This window comes from Equus quagga, chromosome 7 (assembly GCF_021613505.1).
Source record: "Equus quagga isolate Etosha38 chromosome 7, UCLA_HA_Equagga_1.0, whole genome shotgun sequence".
In the NCBI taxonomy this organism is placed as follows: Eukaryota; Metazoa; Chordata; class Mammalia; order Perissodactyla; family Equidae; genus Equus; species Equus quagga.
This window is the reverse complement of record NC_060273.1, coordinates 79,150,555-79,159,920: the sequence shown is the minus strand read 5'-3', so window position 1 is coordinate 79,159,920 and position 9,366 is coordinate 79,150,555. Positions and strand designations below refer to the sequence as shown.

The 9,366-nt window shown below is 40.4% G+C and overlaps 1 protein-coding gene and 1 long non-coding RNA gene across 4 annotated transcripts in view; one reads left to right on the top strand and one right to left on the bottom strand.

Moving 5' to 3' along the window:
* Positions 1 to 274: 274 nt before the first annotated feature.
* LOC124242148 (uncharacterized) lies at positions 275 to 3,591 on the bottom strand. The gene is made up of 3 exons (XR_006889386.1): positions 1,882 to 3,591; positions 1,333 to 1,472; positions 275 to 361 (listed from the first exon to the last, which is right to left on the bottom strand). It is a non-coding gene; the product is annotated as an uncharacterized LOC124242148 (long non-coding RNA).
* Positions 1,589 to 9,366, top strand: part of PAIP2 (poly(A) binding protein interacting protein 2) — a 20,255-nt gene continuing 12,477 nt past the window's right edge. Inside the window, exon 1 of one of the 3 annotated variants that reach the window (XM_046666799.1) lies at positions 1,589 to 1,737. The gene's annotated coding sequence lies outside the window, so the exon portion shown is untranslated. The other 2 variants (XM_046666800.1, XM_046666801.1) reach the window with 2 other exon arrangements.

Genomic DNA, 9,366 nt, shown 5'->3' with positions numbered 1-9,366 from the left:
AAGTACTCTGGGTCCATTAAGCTTTCTCAACTAAATGGTGAACTCACACTGTGAGCTGGGAATTGAAATCTTTGGGTGGGAAAAACAACAAAAACCTTTGAATAGTTCAGACTAAAATAAACCAGGATTTATCAAAGATGATCTTTCAATATTACCAATATACTCAATTAAGTGATTTGTGTTACTAAGTAACAAGTTCAATTCATCTCATGATTAACTTCTAGAATGTCAGGGTCAACCACATTTTATCTAAACTCCACCTATTTTTATTTTGTCCTCCTCCTGTCCTGTTCATGCCTCTTCCAGCCTCAGGTTGATAGCTTATCTTCCAGGTTCCTTGGATGAATCATACTCCACAGACCTGTAAAACAGCACCATCTCCTTCCAGAGCTGTTTGCTTAGCAGGCAACATAGCCAAACTTTCTCCCAGTTTAGGATCTGTTTCTGCAAATGTGGCGAAAGTTGTTGACCCAGGGCCTATGGCAGAACAACTGTGTTCTTTATTTCTTTGGGGCTTTGGACTGACCCAAAGCAGACCTAAAGAGGAGTAGCCCTTTTATGGATTCAAGCCTTCCCACGGAGGGAACTTTTTTTAATGTAGTTTTAGTAGATATTAAAAGCATGTGGTTTTTTAAAGATTCAAATTTTACAAGAGTTAAAAGGTAAATCTCAGTCCCTCATTTTCCTTCTCCAGAGGGAAGAAATTACTAGTTTCTGTGTCCCCTTTCAAATACAGTGCATATATAGTCAAACATCCAAATTTTTTTAAACATACTAAACACTGTACCTTGATTAGTATCACTAAAAATACGTCTTGGGGCTTGCCTATGATGATAGTAAGGAAGCATGGATAAGAGTAATGTATGGGTGACAGTGCATCCAGGATCATGGACTGGGAAATTCTTGGACAATGAGGTCTCACCCTTCTATCTCTGGACAGGGTATTCCTCTCTTAGCCACAAAAAAGGTTCCATAGGCTGCCTGGGAACCACATATTCATAACTTGCGTCTGTGTGTAAAGGTCTAGCTTCAAAAAGTGTGTGCCTGAACGTGTCTGGGTGCAGGTGCTTGTAGATCAGTTAATATGCTTCTGTTAATTTGTCTTAGTTTATTGTTTCTGTTTATTATGTTTCTGCGTCAGGATCTCTGGATGTGACCCGGTGCATGTCACTGTTAGTGTGCAATGTGTATCACGTTTGCTGTATGTTTCTGGGCGTGTGAGTGCGCTGTCATTATGTAGATGTTTCTGTTCGGTGTCAGTGCGTTTGAAGTAATGGTAGCAGTCCGTAAGAGTCCACGTCCGTGTATCTTGTCAGGGTCTTTTTCACTCACCAGTTCCCCTACTTATGCTTCCCATCATTCTTGAAGGATGGGGGGGTGTGGGGACACTGGCCGGACCCGACTCAGGACTCCCAGCATAGTGTACCGTCCCGGCCAGGGTACGCAGGAAAGCCCGTTGCGCACGCACATTCCTGCAGGGTGGGAGACGAAGAGAAATTTGGGCTGGCGCGTTCTCTCGCGCGCTCTCTCGTGGCCTCAGAGGGCAGCGCTGACAGAACGTGAGGGCGGGGCCAACGGCGGCGGAAGTGAAGTCACTTCCGGGCTAGGGTGTTTGTTTGGACTGGAGAAGGGAGGCGGCGGGCGAAGCGCGCGTCGAGCGGGGGAGCGGCGCTGCCTGTGGAGATCCGCGGAGGCCGACCGGATTCGTTGGCTGCCGTCCCCGCTGCCGTGCACTGGGTGAGGGCTTCCCTCGGGCGGAGCGACGAGAAGGGTGCGGCGGCCCTGGCGGTCGAGGGACAGCACCTCGGCGACGACTGAGGGCCCTAGCGGGTCCCCCGGTTGTTGGCCACCAAGCCCCGTATGGCCTCCGGTGTTCCTTACCCCTTTCAGGCGAGTCTGAAGGATGAGCTTGGACCGACTTCGTCTTTTTCTTCTCTGAGAAATGGCCGTCGCTCCTTTTTCTCATTGTCATTATTATTTATGATTTGGATCTCGCAGCTCTCTATCCGGGTCCTCGGTGGCGCGCGAGGGTTGCCGGGAAAGCACTTTCTCGCGTCTCCCCCCTCCCTCCAGTCCCTTCAACCCCCGCTCTGGTACCCTTTTTCCCCTGCCCCCCACGGCCACCTCGGCAACAAAGCTCATTGTTTCTCCCCACTTTACGCCTGCGCGTCGCCACGCGCAGCCCCTACTTGCTGCGCGTGCGCGCTCCTCCCGAAGCTGGGGTGGGGGAAGAGAAAGGGGCGGAGGGACTGGCGGGCTGGCGAGCGTCCGAGGGGAGCGTTCTGCAACCGTCCACGGGCCTGTATCTTTCTGATCCCCTTTCTCCCTTTTCTTGGCCCTCACCTACCCCTTATTTTTAGTTGTGTTGTATCCCATGTTCTGGATAGGAGGGCCTTGAGGGTACTGGGAACCCCTGCTCCAGGAGGGTTTTGAGCCAGATGAATTTTAAGGGCCCATCCAGTTCACATTCTTTGATTCTAGGCCTCCTAATCTCTCTCTGCTTACTCCCCACCATCCCCAAAAGTATATGGCTTGTGGTGAAGTTTGTTTTTTCAAAACATTTGTTGAAGCAGCCAGCAGTGGTGTTTTCTAGTGACTCCAAAAAGGCCTTTTCTGCTTCCTTTTGTTGTCTTGTTTCCCCTAATTCCGCAGCCCCATCGCCCCACAGAATCCGCACACTCTGGAAAGAATTTGGCTTCCAATCTGCCGTGGGAGAAGGTCTAACAGCTGACAGCTTTTGACATTTGTTTCAACAGAGGACACATTTCCATTTTGCATGTGCTGGCTGATAACTGTCTTGTACTCTGGGGGCATGATTTCTCACAAACTGCATTCAAGCAGTTAACCAGGTTTTGGTTTGCACTTTCATTAAATTGCCTTTGGAATTTCATCTGCTGCAGGTTATGTTTGCAAATAAGAGAAGGGTTTCCATAAGGAATTTTAATGAGATTCCCAGTGTGTGCTGTTTTTTGCTTCTGTTTCCGTTTTGAGAGAGAGGATATTTGGCACGAATTAGCCTTTTTATGCCACTTGTTAATTGTGAACTTGAACAAAAGTTAGTTTTTTCTCACAAATAAGTGTCTGTGACAAAGATAGGTAACTTTCCAAAAATTACACCTTTTTCTCTGTTTCCTGAAGGGAAGGGGGTTAGGCACTGTAAACTCTCTGTAATGGTTAAAGGCTTGGGAGCTTGGATGATTTTATTATAGTATATATTACATATTGCTCCTTGAGAGCTCAAATTGAGGTAGGTAATCCCTGCCCTCTTTGGGACAAACTTTATAGTAGGCTTTTCCTTCAGTAAGAACTCTGCATCTTCTTCAGGTTTATCCCTTTACAACTCTAGAGAGGGAGGCTCCAGTTTTAATGAAAACATAAACATTTATAAAATGTCCACTGTTAGCACAGGAATTCATGGATATTGTGGGAGACGGAAAAAGGTGGAAAATAAGACCTCTGCTCCCCCCCTTTTGTGGTTTTACATATTCTTGTAATTTACAAACTTTTTTCTTTCTTTCTTTCTTTTTTGGTGAGTAAGATTGGCCCTGAGCTAACATCTCTTGCTAGTCTTCCTCTTTTTGCTTGAGGAGAATTGTCCCTAAGCTCTTTGCCACTCTTCCTCTATTTTGTATGTGGGACACTGCCACAGCATAGCTTCATGAGTGGTGTGTAGGTCCACACCCAGATCCAAACCTGCAAACCCTGGGCTGCCGAAGCGGAGCATGCACACTTAACCACTACGCCACTAGGCTGGCCCCAACAAACTATTTTCATATTCATTATAATAACCTGTGAAATAGGCACCGCAAGTTTTATATCGCCCATTTTGAAATTGAGGAAATAAAAGCTTGAGAGATTTATTAGGCACATACTTCTGTAGCACTTAGTAATTCCAGGCATTGTTCTAAATGCTTTTACAAGTATTTAATCTTCACCATCTCTAGGTGGTACTACTGTAAAATGAAGATAACAAATGGCAGATGTGAAGTAACTTGCCCAGTGTTACACAGCTAGTAAGAGCTGGAGTTCAAATCCCAAGTAGTCCAGAGATTATGCGCTCTTAACCATTATCTTATGCTGCCTGTGATTTAATGATGAATTCAAGGTCTTGTAGGTGGTTTGTGGTATATCTGGGATTCGAACCCAGTCCAGGATTAGAATTGTCCAAGTTATTGCCTTTGTGATCAGCAGCACCCTGCCACACAGGTGCATTAATAGTTTGCATTTGATACATCTAAAGTTGAATTCCAATAACTCAATCTTTTCCTTAATTTGCTCATTGTTTAGAGAGGTGCTGTCCAGTAAGGAAGCTACTAAGCACATGTGTCTATCGAGCGCTTGAAATGTGGCAAGTGCAACTGAAGAACTAAATTTTTAATTGTATTGAATTTTAAATTTACATAACCACATGTAGGTCGTCGCTACCACATGGGGTGGTGTGGGTTTAAAGGTTAGAATTGCCTCTTCTAATTTTTTTTTATCCGTTTTTATACATAAGGATGGTATTTCTGTATGCTTTAAGCTTTTATCGGTAGAGATGATAGACAGGGCTGAGCCATCCTTACTCCCACCTAATCACCCTTGTTATACGACAGTTGAGATTAGGGTTATAGTCTGATTGGGGGTTTTCTGTGACATTGTTTCACTCCCACAGGTTTTTGGACCTGTGATTTTTACCTTAGACCTTGCTCTATCAACCTTTAATTGCTCTGTTTAATAAGCACCAAGATAGACAGTACTATTGTGTGCCAGGCTGTCTGCCTAGGTACTGTTATTATTATCCATTTTACAGATGGGGGACCTGAGACACAGAGAGGTTAAATAACTTGCTGATGGTCACACAGCTGGAAAAGCCATCTAGTTCCAGAGCCCGTACTTTTAATCATTACTTTATACTGCCAGTTATTAAAGCAAAAAATTGAATGCTGCTTGGAAACTTCTGGGTGGATAACAGAGGCTGATGCAAAAATTTTTTTTCCTCTCACTGCTGAAGAGACAACTAGTGGGTTAAAATTATATACATATGAATAAGGAAAGGTGGTGTCTAGGAGTCAGAAGAGAACTCTGAATTTTGATGAGAATTCTTAAGAGATGAAACTAGGGGGGAGTTTCTAAAACTTAAATGATATCCGTATTTTAAAATTTCATAGAGAATAGAAACAAATGGACACTGCTGGAAACCAGTGTGTGTAAGAGACGTTTCAGGAGGGAAGAAACAACTGAAGATGTGAGTTTGTAGATTGAAAATGCGAGGCATCATTAGTTGGAAAAAACTGCTCTCACCTAACCAGAATCTGGTGAAATTTCTGAATTTAGGTGTTAGGCGCTCATATTAGGCTCTCAGCTAAACAGGATGTTTACAAAAGAAAGAAAATTAGTTTTCTACAACAGTGAAAGCTGGAATATTTGTAGATTATTGACGGAACAGAAGTCTAAATCTGTCCCACTTAATATTGTTCAAATATGAGGGCAAAAGACGTTTTCAGACATCCAGTGACTTAGAAATATATATCCTCAGGTAACTTTTTGAAGAGTAAACCAAAACAAAGATGTCAAGTTAGGGGAATATGATGAATAAAAGACACAATGATAAGCAGTGAATCTAGCAAAATAGAAATAATAATGTGAATTTTAAGGGTTCAATTAAAAATTCTTTAAAAAGATATATACTGTAAGAGAAAAAGTTTTTTTAAAATGATTTTTAAAAATTTTTTAAATTAAAAAGATTTTTAAAAATCATTAAAAATGATTTTAAAGTGAATTTTTTTAGAAGTACTTTTTAAAAATCTGTTTAAAATAGGAAAATAAACATTACAGGAATAGAATGTGAAAAGTAAATATGATGGAAGACATAAAACCAAACATCAGTCATCAAAAATGTTGATTTCCTATCAGACAGAGTCTCACACTGGGTCAAATAATGTTATAGTAGAGGATTTGAATTCACGACTTTCAGAATTTAACAGATCAAGTAAAAAAAATCAACCATATATGTGTGTGTATATATATGTGTGCCTTAGAAATCACACGTTTTTCTCTTTAGGCCCAAGGAGCAGTGTGCAAAAATCATAGTTGTCTGCAAACAAAAATGTAATAAATCCCCAAAAGTGAAGGTTTTTCCGGCTGCATTTTATAACATAATAAAATAAAACTAGAAATCAGGGCGTCAGAACATACCCAAAAGAACCTTAACCACTTGAAAATTAAGAAAATTATTCTTCTGAATAATCTCTGGCTCCTTGTAAATTAAATAATTTGTAATTACCTAAAATTGATAAGAACTATATTCTGTATAAAAACTTCTAGGGAAAATTTATAGATATAAAATTTTTATTAAGTAAAAAGTTGAAAATAAACACGTTTGTCAACTTGAAAAACAAAGCAACAGATTGGCTGAAATTAAGTAGAAAGGAAGGGAAAATAAAGTGAGAAAACTGAAATTAATAAAAATAAGGAGAAAAGATGGATGAAAGCAAAAGCAAGGGTTTTGTTTATTAAAGTTGAAATTTTTAATAGATAATTCATTCACAACTCAAAAGATGCTACAAAAATATCTCTAGCCACCTAGTTCTTCTCTCTGTAGGCAACCAGCATTCTCAGTTGTTTTTTAGCAGCTCTTATTGAACTGTAATTCACATACCATGCAATTCACCCATTTAAAGTGTACAGTAGAGTGGTTTTTAGTATATTCACAGAGTTGTGCATCCATCACCACAATTTTAGAAAGTTTTCGTTACTCCAAAAAGAAACCTTGTACCCCTTAGCTGTCATACAATGTATGGTCCTTTGTGACTGACTTCTTTGACTTAGCATAATGTTTTCAGTGTTCATCCATGATACAGCATATATTAAGTATTTCATTTCTTTTTATTGTTGAATAATATTCTATTATATGGACATACCACATTGTATTTATCCATTTATCAGCTGGTAGACCTTTGCATTTTACTCACTTTTTGGCTATTAATAATACTGCTATGAACTTTTGCGTAGACACTTATTTTCTTTTTCTTTTTTCTAAAGATTTTATTTGTCCTTTTTCTCCCCAAAGTCCCCTGGTACATAGTTGTATATTTTTAGTTGTGGGTCCTTCTAGTTGTGGCATGTGGGATGCCACCTCAGCATGGCCTGATGAGCAGTGCCATGTCCGCACCCAGGATCCACACTGGCGAAACCCTGGGCCGCCGAAGCAGAGTGCACGAACTTAACCACTCAGCCTCGGGGCCGGCCCTAGACATGTATTTTCATTTCTCTTGGGTATATACCTAGGAGTAGAATTGCTGGGTTATATGGTGATGTTTAATCTTCTGAGGAGCTGCCAGACTGTTTTCCAAAGCAGCTGCACCCTGTTAACATTCCCACCAGCAGTGAATGAGGGCTCCCAATTTCTCCACATTTTCACGGATACTTATTATCTGTCTTTTTTTTTATAGCCATTCTAGTATAAAGTGATATCTTATTGTGGTTTTGATTTGCATTTCTCTGGTGGTTAATGACGTTGAGTGGCTTTTCGATGTGTTTATTGGCCATTTGTATGTTCTTTAGAGAACTGTCTATTCACGTCCCTTGCCCATTTTTATTTTGTTTTTTGGGGGGTTTTTTGAGGAAGATTAGCCCTGAGCTAACATCTACTGCCGATCCTGCTTTTTTTGCTGGGGAAGACTGGCCCTGAGCTAACATCCATGCCTATCTTTCTCTACCTTATATGTGGGATGCCTGCCACAGCATGGTTAGGTCTGCACCCAGGATCTGAACCAGTGAACCCCGAGCAGCTGAAGCAGAACATGTGAACTTTGCGCCACTGGCCCAGCCCAGCCCTTTTTTTTTTTTTTTGAGATTGGCACCTGGGCTAACAACTGTTGCCAATCTTTTTTTTTTTTTTTCTGCTTTATCTCCCCAAACCCCCTCTGTACACAGTTGTATATCTTAGTTGCCAGTCCTGCTAGTTGTGGGATGTGGGACGCCGCCTCAAGGTGGCCTGACGAGCAGTGCCATGTCCGCACCCAGCATCCGAACCCTGGGCCACCACAGCGGAATGCGCGAACTTAACCACTCAGCCACGGAGCCGGCACCCCCAGCCCATTTTTTAATTGAGTGGTTTGTCTTTTTATTATTAAGTTATAATAGTTCTTTACATATTCTAGATACAAGTCCCTTATCAGATATGATTTGCTTCTCAGTTTCTTTATATCTTTCCAGAGATTCTATGCATTTGGAAACGGTGAACACACAGACACAGATCTTCCTCTTTTACATATGTGAAGAGTTTATTACACTGACCTGCAAATTGCAGAGCCGGATTTTTTTTCCCTAGGATAAATCCCTGGTAGGTCTAAGCGAGGAAAAGAGGAACATATAATCAAATTAAGTATGAAACAGAAGAAATTAGAACAGTTACAGTCTGAAATTTTATAACAAAATTGAAATTTTGGAGAAAATTAAATTTTAGTGAAATATAGATTACCATAATTAACCAAAGAGATAGAAAACCTGAATAGACTAATCATAATAAGAAAAACAAAATTAAAGGTTGTTAAAGATGTACTAGTTTAAAAACTGGTAGTAATTTTAGATTCATTTACCTTCAGGGATCTCATACTTTTTGTTACTCTAATTATTACTGAACATAAGGATGGAAAATTTCTAGTTCATTTATGTTTGAAAACTCTTTTCTGCAGGGGTCAAGTGTTCTGGGTTTGCAGTTATTTTCTTTCACTGTAGTCTTTTGCTTTTCATTAATGTTGAGAAGCAGCTGATTTTTTCTTGTGACTTTTTTGAAAATAATGTCCTTTTTTTTGTTTTTGCTTTTGAGAATTCTCTTTGATATTCTGCAGTTTGACTATAATGTATCTTGGTTTGTATTTATCTGTCTTTCTTTGAGATTCCTGGGCTTCCTAAACATGTTGGTTGATGTCTTTCACCAGATCTCGAATATTCAGATCCTGCCTCTGCCCCACTCTTTTCTTTTCTTCAGGAATTTGGTAGTTCTCATTCTACCCTCTACATTGTTTGAATCCTCTTTTGTATTTTCTGTGTTCTTGTCTTTTTGCTTTTTTTTCTGGATAACTTCTTTTTATCTTCTAGTTCTTCTGTTGTGTCTAATCTGCTGCCAAACCTATTATGCGTTTATTTGCGTTGTGATTTCTGTATATCTAGAAGTTTCATTTGGCTCTTATCCAAATCTACTACGTACTTTTTATACTTTGCTGTTCTCTGAAGATGTTTCAAGCTTGATCTGTATTAATCATTTGTTTTGTCATCTGTGCCACATAATCCCAATATTTGAAGTCTGGTATGGATCTGATTATGCTTTCTGTAAATTGCACTGCTTCTTGCTCATTGTGGCTTTTTTTTCCTTCTGGATTT